The following is a 14,264-nucleotide window of genomic DNA, read 5'->3' on the forward strand; positions in this document are numbered from 1 at the left end:
CTCCCTGAATCTCTTTAGTGGTGGTGCTGTGATGGCGGAGGTGGAGGGCTGTGAGGGAAAGGCGGAGGTGGAAGGGAGTGCGGTGATGTCGGAGGTGGAGGGCTGTGGCCTGGTGGTGGTGAAGATGGGTAGAGGAGGCGTTTTGCATGGGGTGGTGAGGAATGGTGGCTCCAGGCAGAGGGTGGTGGCGGACCCTCACCACCCCTACTTCATCCCCACCAGGATCCTCAGATTTGTGGAAAGAGAAAGATAAAATTTAGATTTCATTCAATAAAATAAAGCCTCCATAATATATATAGTACAATATATAATTTGTTTTCATATAATGAATTATATACTTACTAAATTGAAGTACTCCAGCTCCGACACCTCTTGCCATCCATGACGAAAGATGAATGGACCATATATAGCTTATAAAAATTTGCGCAATATATAGCAATCATGAATTGCCATATATAGTATTTCTGTCTGTACAGATAGCCTAAAGCGTCTTATATCAGAGTGAAGCATCTCATTTGCGGTAAACACTGTTATTTATTGTTGAAAAGAGTCCCCTAATATATCTAGCACTTGCATGCCAGTATGTGTAGCAAATGACAACATATACCTGTCATGCAAAATATACATTATTTCAAAGCGAAATAAAGAGAGAGAGAGAGAGAGAGAGAGAGAGAGAGAGAGAGAGAGAGAGAGAGAGAGAGAGAGAGAGAGAGAGGCTTCAATATGTCAGCACATACACACACACACACACACACACACACACACACACACACACACACACACACACACACACACACACACACACACACACACACACACACACACACAGAATAAAGAGCTGTTGAAGGAAAAAGAGATGGAGAAAGAAAACCAACAACTAAGGAAACAATGCGAAGAAATGAAGGCTAAACTCATGGAAATGGAGATAAAAATATCCGAAGGGGACTTGAAGAAAGAGGAATGTCTTAATCTAATTGACACTAAGATGAAAGAAGTGAATCATGAACATCTGGAGGTGCAAAGGTCATTTAGAGAGATAGTAAAAAAGCAGGAAGAGGAAAATAAAGGGATTACGCAGAGGGAAATGGTAAAGGCACTAAAGGAAAATGAGTATGTGGTGAGAGATATCGCTTAAAAGAAAAAAATGTGTGATTATAATAGGATTGCGAGAGGAAACTAACAGGAACTGGCAGGACAGGAGGGATAAGGAAAATGACAAGATTAAGTCTTTACTGAACAAGATCTCTGTGGAAGAAGAGGACCTATATGCTGAGGTAGAAGAAAGTGTGAGATTGGGAGCTTTTGAGGAAGGCAAGAATAGACCATTAAAATTGAAATTAAAGTCTCAGGTGGCAGCGGAGGCCTTGTTGAGGAGGGCTTGGAAACTTAAGGACTCTGAGGAAACAAAAACAATTTACATAAGAAGAAATATGTCACAAGATGAGAGAATGAAGATGAAGGAGCTAGTATCTGAAGTGAAGGAGAGGAATGACGAAAGAACAGAGGAGGAAAAGATCAAGTTTTTTTGGAGGATGAGAAATGGGAGGCTAAAGAAGTGGTGGATAAAACAGACGGAATAGGCATTACATGGAAGAACAAGACTAGGAATGGAATAAAAGTGACTTACACGAACATAGATGGATTTCTGTCTAAGAGGCTAGTATGGATTACCTAAGAAATAACGAACCGGACATAATGTGTGTAGTGGAAACAAAGCTAAGGCCCGAAATAAAGCGAGACTGGTTTGTTGTAAAACACTACAAAGTATGGAGAAATGATAGAAAAAATAAAGGTGGTGGTGGTATAATGGTTCTTACTAAGGATGATCTGATAGTGAGAGAAATGAGGAAGTGATAAGTATGCTTATAACAGATGGCAAGAGGGACATTAATATTATAACAGTATACATACCACCCAGAACCAGTGCTTGGGAATATGAACAGTACCAAATGGTGATGAGAAATACTCTAGACAGAATGAAGCAAGAACTCAACAGAAAGGATAGAGTGATGATAGTTGGAGACTTTAATTGCAAAGAAATAGTGTGGGAAGACTACGAAGTGGTGAAAGGTGGTGAGTGGGCAGAAGAATTGTTAAAGGTAGCAACAAATAACTTGATGGCACAGTGGGTGAGATCACCAACAAGGTGCAGGGGACAAGATGTTGCAGCAAGGTTGGATTTGGTATTTACCAGGGGAATCTCTCTAAAAGAGGAAATTGAACATGAAAGTCCCTTGGGGAAAAGCGATCATGATGTCCTAAGCTTTGAGCTGGATACAGAATTAAGCACGAATAAGATTGTGGAATGCAGGGAGGAAAAATTAAATTATACTAGGGCAAATTATAACCATATAAGGGAGTTCTTTAATGAAATTGACTGGTCCGTGGTATACCAGGAAAGGGATATGCAATTGAAATACGATAAATTTATGGATTTGTATAACTCTGCTGTGAAAAAGTTTGTGCCATATTACAGAAAGAGGACTTTAAATAATAAACAGTGGTTTAATAGAAATTGTGAAGAAGCAAAAAAGAACAAAGAAAAGGCATGGAAGAAACTTAAGAAAACAGTGATGTATTATCAAGGAAGGCTACAAAACAGCAAGGAATAGATATGTTGAAGTAAGGAGAACAGCACAGAAGGAATATGAACAGAGGGTGGTGGAAAACTGTGATAGTGACCCAAAATGTTTTACAAATTCATAAATGGAAAACTAAATAAAATGGAGGCAATAGAAAAGGTAAAAATGGGAAGAAGTATATGAAGATGCTGGAGATAGCTGAAATTTTGAACGACAACTTTTGCAAAGTGTTTACAAAGGAGGAGCATTTTATGGGAGGAAGGCCTACGGAAATAAAGCAAATGCAGGACATCATGGTTACTAAGGAAGATGTAAGGAAAATTATAAGCAATCTGGATATTAATAAATCAATGGGGCCTGATGGCATATCTGGGAGGTTGCTAAAAGAATGTAAGGATCAATTGTTGAACCCCATATTTGATATTGTGGAAACCTCCATACGAACAGGATTAGTCCCGAAAGAGTGGAAAAGAGCTGACATTGTGCCTATATATAAGAATGGTAGTAGAATGGAACCGCTAAATTATAGACCAGTATCGTTGACTAGTATATTGTGCAAGGTATGTGAAGAAGTAATTAAAGCTAAGTGGAGTGAGTATCTAGAAAGTGAAAACATTCTGAGTGAAAGGCAGTTTGGTTTCAGAAAAGGAAGATCGTGTATCCAATTTATTATGTTTTTATTCAAGAGTGACTGACATACTACAACATAGAGAGGGATGGGTGGATGCTATCTACCTGGACTTGAGAAAGGCCTTTGATAAAGTACCACACAATAGACTGATGTGGAAACTAAAGATGATTGGAGGAGTAAATGATAAACTAGCAAAATGGATGGAAAATTACTTAATGGGAAGAGAAATGAGAACAGTGGTGAGAGGAAAGAAGTCCGAGTGGAAGAAGGTAACCAGTGGAGTTCCACAAGGGTCAGTGCTGGGTCCCATCATGTTTTTGATTTATGTTAATGATATGCCAGTAGGAATTGACAGTTATATGAACATGTTTGTGGACGATACTAAAATTATGAGGAGAGTAAAGAATGTGGAAGATTGTAACAAGTTACAGGAAGATCTTGATAAAATATATGAGTGGAGTAAAGAGTGGCAGATGGAATTTAATATAGACAAGACCCATGTTATGAAAATGGGAAGAAGTAGATACAGACCAAACTGGGATTACAGGCTGGGTGATGAGAAAATTAAAGAGACCAATGAGGAGAAAGACTTAGGAGTAACCGTGCAAAACACTTTGTCACCGGAGAAACACATTAACAAGATTTTTTGGAAAACATACAACATGCTTCAAAATATTGGCCTTGCATTCCACTACCTAGATGAAGGAATGATGAAGAAGATATTATGCACCTTAATAAGACCCCAGCTAGAATATGCAGCATGTGTCTGGTCACCGCATATGAAGAAAAATGTGAAGAAGGTAGAAAGGGTACAAAGGCTGGCAACAAGGATGGTACCAGGACTCAGGAAGTTAGACTATGGGGAAAGACTGAGGAAGCTGGGGCTAACCACATTAGAAGAGAGAAGAACAAGAGGAGACATGATAACTATGTATAAATTGGTGAACAAGATTGACATACTGCATAGAGAGTTGATAAAGGTGACCACAAGTAATTATCTCCAAGGACATGGAAAAAAGCTAATAAAGGACATGTCTAAATGACGTGAGAAAATACAGTTTCCCGCATCGTAGCATTGATAAGTGGAATAAACTGAGCAGTCATGTCGTTGACGCGGTGTGTGTCAATCAGATGAAAGAGAGATATGACAGGAATGGACAAGGAGACAGGACACAGAGAGCTTAGCTCGGGCCCTGTAATACACAAATAGGTAAATACACACACACACACACACACACACACACACACACACTGGCGATAGGTCATTGGTAATTGTCACCCCAAGAAAAAGACCTTGGGGTGACAATTACCAATGACCTATCGCCAGAGAGACATATAAACAAAATAATTGGAGAAGTATTGAACTTATTGAGGAACATAAGAGTGGCGTTCGTATATCTAGATGAAGAAATGATGAAGAAAATAATTACTGCAATGATAAGACCGAGGCTTGAATATGCAACAATACAGTGGGCTCCGAACTTAAAGAAACACATAAGGAAACTAGAGAAAGTACAAAGGGCTGCAACGAAAATGGTGCCTGACTTAAGAGATTTGACTTATGAAGACAGACTGAAAAGAATGCAACTTCCAACCCTGGAAAACAGAAGAGAAAGGGAGACCTGATAGCAATATACAGAGTGATGATTGGCATGGAAAAATGGATAGGGAAGATCTGTGTATGTGGAATGGAAGAATGTCGAGAGGGCATGGGAAAAAACTAAAATGGCCACTTATAGGAGAGATGTGAAAAATATAGCTTCCTCATAGAAGGGTGGAAGCATGGAATAGTTTAGACGTGGAAGTGGTCAACGCAAGGAATATTCATGATTTTAAGAAAAAGCTGGACATTAATAGATATGGAGACGGGACAACACGAGCATAGCTCTTTTCCCGTATGTTACAATTAGGTAAATACAATTAGGTAAATACACACACACACACACACACACACACACACACACACACACGAAAACCTGCAAAAAACTACAAATGGAAACACTATGAGAGAGAGAGAGAGAGAGAGAGAGAGAGAGAGAGAGAGAGAGAGAGAGAGAATTATCACCAGATAGTGGAGGATGGGGGTGACGAACATGATCTCTCTCTCTCTCTCTCTCTCTCTCTCTCTCTCTCTCTCTCTCTTTCTCTCTCTCTGTCTTTGAGCTGGTGGCTGTGGCTGCTACAGCTGACGAAACAGAGAAAAAATAAACCTTCATGTGAAAACTTATTCTTGTCTGCGATATAATAGTTACATATATTCATTTTCCTAGATAATATACATATCTAAGAGAACGAATGGCTGCTGGTTTTCTTGGGTACACTCATCTAAAACGCTTATGGCCCGCAAGACGTAATAATACGTCCCCGGACTGGAGGTAAAGCTTCTTGACGTATATATACGTCACCGGACTGGCGCGCGTAGCCACCATGACGTATATATACGTCCCCGGACTGAAAGGGTTAATGTTATATGACTTCCACCATTCTCTGATAGTGGGCTTGCCAGGCCCATCTGTGCCCTTTATCAGTTGCTCCATGATTCGCTGCTGGTAGTAGGTTTTTAGTGTTTGCCATGATTATTATGAATATATTTGTACTTACAATAGACCCTTTAATATTCCATTTATTCATCTAATTAGTAATGCATGTAAGTAATATGTAATGCAGTTAAAAAAAGGGGGGGAGGGGAAGAGATAATAGGCTCCAAGGGTGGTCCAGTTAAAGTCAATACTGTCAGTGGCACACCAAGTTCATGGTAGACGTCTTCGCTTCATCCCAAGATGACTTCATGTTATCTAAGGCGTGCTTGGTGTTATACGACTTCCACCATTCACTGATAGTGGGCTTGCCAGGCCCATCTGTGCCCTTTATCAGTTGCTGTATGGTTCTCCACTGGTAGTAGTTTTTTAGTGTTTGCCATGATTATTATGAATATATTTGTGCTTACAATAGACCCTTTAATATTCCATTCATTCATCTAATAAGTAATGCATGTAAGCAATATGTAATGCAGTTAAAAAAGGAGGGGACGGGAAGAGATAATAGGGCTCCAAGGGTGGTCAACTTAAAGTCAGTACTGTGAGTGTGGCGGTGGATGACGTTATCACCCCTGGTCCCCCGCACTGGGGCCTCTTGGATGACATGAGTGGATACCATATCTGTGAATTTTTCTTGCTGTATATTGAATCGAGGGTAGTAATTTCCAAATACCGTAACTGTGAATTTACCGTATAAAGAACAACTGTATAACGAGGACTTACTGTATTTGGCTCTTATTTTATTCAGGTTTTACCCTTATTATAAAATTTCATATGTTTTCGTAGGGCTTGGAACAAATTAGGCGATTTACATTTAAAATGTGACTCATTATACGAAAAAATCATGATACTAAAGCCACTCCGGAACGAATTAATTTTGTGTCTAGAGGCACCACTGTACTGGTTAAATCTTGTATTAGTGAGTTGGACAGAATAGGGGTGAAAAAAAAGAAGAAAGTCTTGTGAAGTGAGGCTGCAGGAGGAGGGGAGGAATGCAGTTAGCAAAATCAGAAGAGCAGTTAACGTGAAAATAGCGATAAAAGATAGCAAGAGATGTAACATTCTGGTAGTGAGAAAGAGGCTGAAGACAATTAGTCAGAGGAGGGGAGTTGATGAGACATAAAAGATTTTGATTCCATCCTATTAATAAAACTGTTTGAGTGGAACCCCCCAAACATGCGAAGAGTAGAGGGGATCCTTGCAATTTGACGGGGTTAGGGCGGTTTTTCATCAGTCGAATCAGCATTTATTTGAATCGTGAAGCAATTTTTCCCATAAGATACTTAAGAATTAGGGGGGATAGGGACCAACCTCCAGCCTGGACCCCCCAAAACATTACTATAACCTCTAAAAACACTAACTTAGACTAAATCAGTACTATTAAAGGCTTTATTTATATCTAACTTGTTTTATTAAACAATAGGGTGCTGTACCGTACATTTTTAGAAATAAAACACTGCAGCGGTCTCACGGTACTTGTCCCTGTTCTTCCAAATTGTTGATACTGTTGATCTAGGGACACCCATTTGCACTGCAATGACACTGTGAGCTATACCTGCCTCACACTTTCTTATAAGCTCAAGCTATCTTTGAAAGGCAGGAAATTGTGTTTCTTAGGGCTGGGGCTGGAGGTGGCTTTCCGTTGTCTTGTATCAGATGAAACACACCGTTTTCCTCTAGCATTAATTTTTAGTCAAATTAAGATCTATGGTTTCTAATTAACACTTTTATAATAAAATTAATTTTCTTGTTAATTGGAATAATGCTATAATCTCAGATCAATAGAATCTTGATAAGTAGATGTAAATATATTTGTATATAGGTATATATTTTTTGTCCTAGCCTAACGGTGAAAAGTACTTCAGTTGTTTGTTTACATTTCTCTGGGACTGCGACACTCCAAGGCAGAACTTCCAAGGAACAACTGGCCAAGATGAGCAGCTCTGTTGTTTATGAATGGACAAAGCTGTCTGAAGAGTTTCTGACAGGGAGCATTAGAGGCCAAAAATAGCAACGGTTTGCTGGGGGTGAAGGGGCCACCATGTTTGTTTACAGTTGACAAATGCAACAAAGGCGGAAGAGAGCTTGTGTGTGATGACCAGCATCGACAAAAGTTGACAGTTTTCAGAAAGTTGACAGAAAAAGTTGACGGAAAAGTGCTCGTGTGATGCCACCTTAAGTGACACACAAGGTAGCGTCGGTTAACACTTTCGCTTGGCAGGTTTGCGGGGAATTTGGGGTGGCAGTGGATTTGATCGGGTGGGTGGCACGTGAGATATGAATGTTGAATTGGCGAGTCAGTTGGTCGAACCTTGAGGATTGGGTATTAATTAACTGAGTTCGAATTGGCAATAATTCGAACTGCGAACGATCGAATCACAAGGATTCCCTGTATTCCATAGAAGGACCAAAGGTGGACAAGAGCACTCTTATATCCACTCTTCCGCTCTGAACGGACTTCCAAATTGCGAGCGGAGGAGCACGAGTTGAGAAGCACGAGTGCCAAAAATTGGAAATAAAAGCAGAGGAGCATGTAGTGGACACTTTAAAATCATAATCCGCTCTTTTGCTTTCTCTCTCTTTTTCTCATTCTCTGCTCACAGAGTCCTCTCTTCTGCTTGCAGTCTTTTTGCTCATTCTCCACTCATGCCTCCATTCATGCTTCCTCTCTCTACTTGTACTTTCGCTCTCCACTCACAAGTGTTAGGTGAGGATAGTGAAGAGGAAGGGGAGGAAGAGGAGGAGATGACAACTTAACTTCCTGTGCATTAATTTACTTCTCTTGTTTATCCAGTAAATTCAAATGAAGGAAAACTCATTCATATCTCTCTCTCTATCTCTCTCTCTCTCTCTCTCTCTCTCTCTCTCTCTCTCTCTCTCTCTCTCTCTCTCTCTCTCTCTCTCTCTCTCTCTCTCTCTCTCTCTCTCTCTCTCTCTCTCTCTCTCTCTCTCTCTCTCTCTCTCTGTGTGTGTGTGTGTGTGTGTGTGTGTGTGTGTGTGTGTGTGTGTGTGTGTGTGTGTTTGCCTATTTATATTTACCTAGTTGTATTGTGGAAGGCTCGAGTGGGGCTCATAGTGTCCTGTCTTCATGTCTCCATTTATCTAATTTTTCCTTAAAGTTATGCACATACTGTGCTGTAACAACTTCCCTATTCAATGGATTTCTTTTTTCCATCATTTTGTGTGAAAAACTGTATTTACCAATATCCTTCACACACTACTTCATCCTGATCTTCTTTTCATGGCCTTCTGTCTTTCGATATTCTTCTATCAACAGCACCATGTCTTCTTTGTCTATCTTTTCAATGCCATTGACTATCTTGTACATTGTTATCAGGTCCCCACATTCTCTTCTATCTTGTAAGGTTGGCAGTCCCATTTCCTTCAGTCGCTCTTCATATGTTAGGTCCTTTAATTCCAGCACCATCTTTGTAGCAATCTTCTGAATCCTTTCCAATTTTCTTATATTCTTTTTAGAGTTCAGAGACCACACCACTGCTGCATATTCCAGCCTGGGATGTATCATGCTTGTGATGATTTTTTTTCATCATATATTTGTCCATGTATTGAAATGCCACTCTTATATTAGTCAACATTTTATATGATAGTCCAAATATCTTGCTTATGTGATTTTCGGGGCTCAGATTTTCCTGTATGATCACTCCCAAATCTTTTTCCTTCATTATTTGTTCCGCTCCCATCAAATAGTTCTATACCAGTCTTTTACTCTTTCCTAGTTCCATTATGTGACATTTCTTATCATTAAACTCTAATTTCCACTGCCTGCTCCACTTAAAGATCTTGTTTATATCTTCCTGTAACAGCAGACAGTCCTTTCTGGTTTTGACAACTCTTAACAGCTTTTCATCATCAGCAAATAAATTTATATAACTGTTTACCCCGATGTGAATGTAGTTTACATAAATCTGAAACATAATGGGGGTTAACACTGAGCCTTTTGGCACTCCACTAGTTACTTTATCCCAAGATGAGTATGTATCTCTGATCACAGTTCTCATTTCCCTATCCTTCAAATAATCTTTTGTCCATTCTAGCAAAGTTCCTTGTAGTCCTCCTATGTTTTCTAGTTTCCAAAGTAGTCTTCTGTGAGGAACTCTATCAAAAGCCTCTTTAACTCCCTCAGTACCATCCCGTACACCCGTACGTGATGGGGAGGTATGGTACTACATACCATCACGTACACTGGTACGGGATACATTCGGAATAAAAGTTTAAAACTGTTTGGCTGCCTTGTTTGGCATCTGACATGGTGGTATTAGCAACTAGGATGGTCTAGGCTCCACCTACTCTGTGACAGCAGCAAATCAGTGAGTGATACATCACGACACGTCATGATGGGGTGGCGTGAACCAAGAGTGACGTAACGTAGTGCCGGTTTGTCTGAGTAGGATTATCGTGCTCTGTGCTCCTGCTTCCGTGCTATTTTTGTCCAAGGAACTGTGCTGCCTTCTCTGATAATGGAGGTGGATAGTGACTGTAGCTCTGGCTCTGAGTACTTGCCTGCTGACTCAGATGATGAGTTTAGTGATGATGATGAGTATAGTGATGAAAGTGACTTAGAGGAACTGAGTGATAGTGAGTTACTGGAGGAGAATGAGGCGGTGGTTGACTCTGGATGGACGTTCCTGGCTGACATATTCAGTGACGTTCGCCCTCACGCCATCCCTGAGTTCAGTGACCTTGACTGGGGGATAAATGGACATGTGCCAAAGTTTTTGTGTGCACGTGAGGCGTTTTGTTACTTTTTTATAATCACCCGTCATGTCACAGTGACCTGTGACCTGACAGCTTATACCTGACCTCTACTCTGCAGCACTGTGGTGCAGTCTTTTTTTGAGAGAGGGAACACCTCATACTATAGAGTTTTTTTCATAATTATTATTATTATTATCATTATTATGATAATTATTATGTGTTATTATAGTGTGTATTATGTGGAAACCATTTATATTCATATATACAGTGCACTTATACAATAAAAATGAATGAAAGTGACAAATACGAGCAAGTTTAGTGAGCGATTATGCGGGCGGTATAGAGGCGAGTCTCACGCCTAAGGCAATCGGTGTCGAATGGGTTAATATCCAGGTATACTGTGTCCACCCATCCATCTCTGTTTTCAAGTCCTGCAATAACTCTCGAGTAGAAGCTTAATAAGTTTGATACACATGACCTCCCTGTCCTGAACCCAAATAATCTGTTTGATATGACTTGCTTCTCTTCTACAGTAAGCCCCGCACTTGGCAAATTAATTAGTCTGGCGAAACTACCGCCAAATGCGAATTTCCCCAAGCACGAGTTCTTTATACCATATAAATTACCTAAAAAATTCCTCAATCAGTCTTTGGTCATTGCCAAAGTCCCTCTTTTGACCCCTAAAATACCATCTTTCAAGCTGAAATAAAATCTTTTGCCTTCACATATTAGAACACATGTACAAAACAGACCAATAAACAATAAATAAAGCTAATAAGACATGGTATAAAGGCTGTAACTCCTGTTTTTCCACCTGTTTCCGTAGTCCACTTTCGTCCTTGCTGCCACCACCATTGTCTTTATCCCTGCCGGTACCACCTGTTGCTCTGGTAGAGGCCATGTTGGCGGTAAATCGCCAGAATTCGTTCCCACGCTAGCACAAACAAAACGGCTGAACGGGACTCTCACACTGCATTCTGAAAGGTTTAGAGAGAGGTCTGACGTCACCGGGGAGCCACGTGGTTCACCATGCGGCTGTCAGGGGACCGCCAAATTTGAATTCAAATCACCAAGCATGCACTCGGTGGTCCGTGGCCACCATACTGCCAAAAGTGAATTTTGCCAAGCTGAGATTTGCCATATGTGGGGGCTTACTGTAGAAATTTAACCTCTTTTTTCGTTGATAATTATTTCATACAACTTCCCCAAGACACTTGTAAGTGACACTGGATTAGTGGTTCAGTTGCCTTTCTTCCTTTAAGTATCGGTATTATGTCATCTCCTCCATTCTAGTGGAACTTTCCCTTCATTTACTGAACTTCTAATTATTTCCCAAATTGGATCCAGTAGTTGCTCTTTACATTCTTTTAACACCCAGCCTGATACACCATCTGGCCCCATTGCTTTTCTGACATCCAACTTATCCAGTAATCTTCCAATATCCTCTTTGTGCATTGCAATCTACTGTAATCCTTGGCCATGCAATGTCCTACTAGGTTTTGTAAAATCTTCTACAGTGAATACCGTTTTGAAGCTCATATTCATTATTTCACATATTTCCTTCTCTGTTTGGTATATCTTTCCTTCTTTAATTATTTCTTCAATTGTTTCCTTGTTCTTTGTTTTGCCATTTATAAATTTGTAGAAAAGTTTGGGTTCATCTTTGTTTTTATTCATCAAATCATTCTCAAAGTTTCTTTCTCCTTGCTCTAATATATTCATTTCTGGCATCTTTGTACTGCTGTCTGTTATAGTAATTTCTCTGTTTTACAAGTTTCTTCCATGCTTTATCTTTTGTCTTTTTAGCCTGTATGCATCTAGTATTGTACCAAGCATGTATGTTTTTCTTAACTCTATAAACAGGTACAATTTTTTTTACTCCTTCATTATGTTTCTGTAAGAATATGTCATATTTCCCTTATACTGTCTTTCTGTACATGGTATTTCTCCACTCAATATCAAGAAAATATTCTTAATTTTTCAAAATCCACTCTTGCATAATTTAATCTCTCCCTTGTAGTCATCTCTGTAACTAATCCCATCTTCCTCCTGAATTTGCATCTCTAATGTCACATGATCAGTTCTTCCCATTGGACTAAGGTATTGTATGAATGGAGGGGGCTCTGGTTTCTTTGTGAATACTAGGTGTGTGTGTGTGTATTTATTTACTAGTTGTATTTACCTAGTTGTAGTTTTACAGGGCCTGGGCTTTACGCTCGTGTGGCCCCGTCTCCATATCTACACTTATCCAATTTTTCTTTAAAACTATGCACACTTGTTGCTGACACCACTTCCTCACTCAAACTGTTCCAAGTCTCAACACATCTTTGCGGGAAACTATATTTTTTTAACATATCTCAGACATCTTCCCTTCCTCAGTTTTTTACAATGCGATCTTGTGCTTCGAATGTCATATTCTTCTCTCAGGATCAGTTTCTCATTATCCACTTGATCCATTCCGTTAATCAATTTATAAACTTGTATCAGATCCCCTCTCTCTCTTCTCTGTTCCAGGGTTGGTAGATCCATAGCTTTTAGTCTCTCCTCATATGTCATCCCTTCAAATTTTGGAACCATTCTTTTAGCCATTTTTTGTAGTCTCTCCAATTTCTTTATGTGTTTCTTTTTATGGGGGGTCCACACAACTCCTACATATTCCAATCTGGGTCTTATTTTAGTACTTATCAATTTCTTCATCATTTCTTTGTCCATGTAGTGAAATGCTAATCCAATATTCCTTAGCAAATTATGTCTCTCTGAAAATTCTACCAATATGGCTTACCGGTTGATTGTTTTATTCCATCATCACTCCCAAGTCCTTTTCCTTTTTTACTTTTTCTAGTTCTACTCCATCTCCCATCTTATAGATTCCCACTGGTCGTCTTTCACTTTTTCCCATTTCCATGACATGGCTTTTGTCCACATTGAATTCCATCTCCCATTTTTTATTCCATTTCCAAATCTTGTTTAAGTCTTCCTGCAGTATTTCACAATCCTCTTTTTGATTTATGACTCTGCACAGTTTCGCATCATCCGTAAACAGATTTATGTAGCTGTTCACTCCCTCTGGCATGTCGTTTATATATATGAGAAAAAGTATTGGCGTCAATACTGACCCCTGTGGCACTCCACCGTCTACTGCTCTCCACTTGGACTTCATATTTTTATCTACTGTCCTTATTTCTCTCCCCCTCAAGTAATTTTTCATCCATCTCAATGTGCTTCCTTTTAAGCCACCTTTCTCTTCTAACTCCCATAGTAATCTTTCATGTGGCACTTTATCAAACGCCTTTTTTAAATCTAAATAAATACAGTCAATCCATCCCTCTCTCTCTTGTACTTTATCAACTATTCTAGAGTAGAAACTCAATAAATTTGTTACACACGACAGACCTTTTCTAAAACTAAATTGGCTATTTGATAATTTGTTGTCTTTAAAAAACTCAATCCATTCTTTCTTTATTACTCTTTCACACATCTTGCATATTACACTAGTTAGTGATACCGGTCTGTAATTTAAAGGTTCTTCCTTCTTTCCACTCTTATATATGGGAACCACCTCAGCTTTTTTCCATTTACTGGTACTGTTCCATTTTCTATTGAACATTTTATGATGTTGTATAGAGCAGAGGTTCCCAAACTTTACCATGCTAAGGACCCCCCAGATATTTAAGTCCCATCCGAGGACCCCCAGCCAATCAGAAGTTACTATTACCATACCAAGGTACCCATTATATGATTACAATGCAGTAAATTTACTATTTGCATATTCCTACACGAAGAAAGTCTTAAAATAAA

The 14,264-nt window shown here is 39.4% G+C and overlaps 1 protein-coding gene across 1 annotated transcript in view; it reads left to right on the plus strand.

The window, feature by feature from the left end:
* The window catches only part of LOC123499093 (dedicator of cytokinesis protein 3-like), a 131,357-nt gene that overhangs the window by 58,167 nt on the left and 58,926 nt on the right, over positions 1-14,264 (plus strand). The gene's annotated exons all lie outside the window — the stretch shown is intronic.

The sequence above is a fragment of the Portunus trituberculatus genome, chromosome 49 (assembly GCF_017591435.1).
Source record: "Portunus trituberculatus isolate SZX2019 chromosome 49, ASM1759143v1, whole genome shotgun sequence".
Classification (NCBI taxonomy): Eukaryota; Metazoa; Arthropoda; class Malacostraca; order Decapoda; family Portunidae; genus Portunus; species Portunus trituberculatus.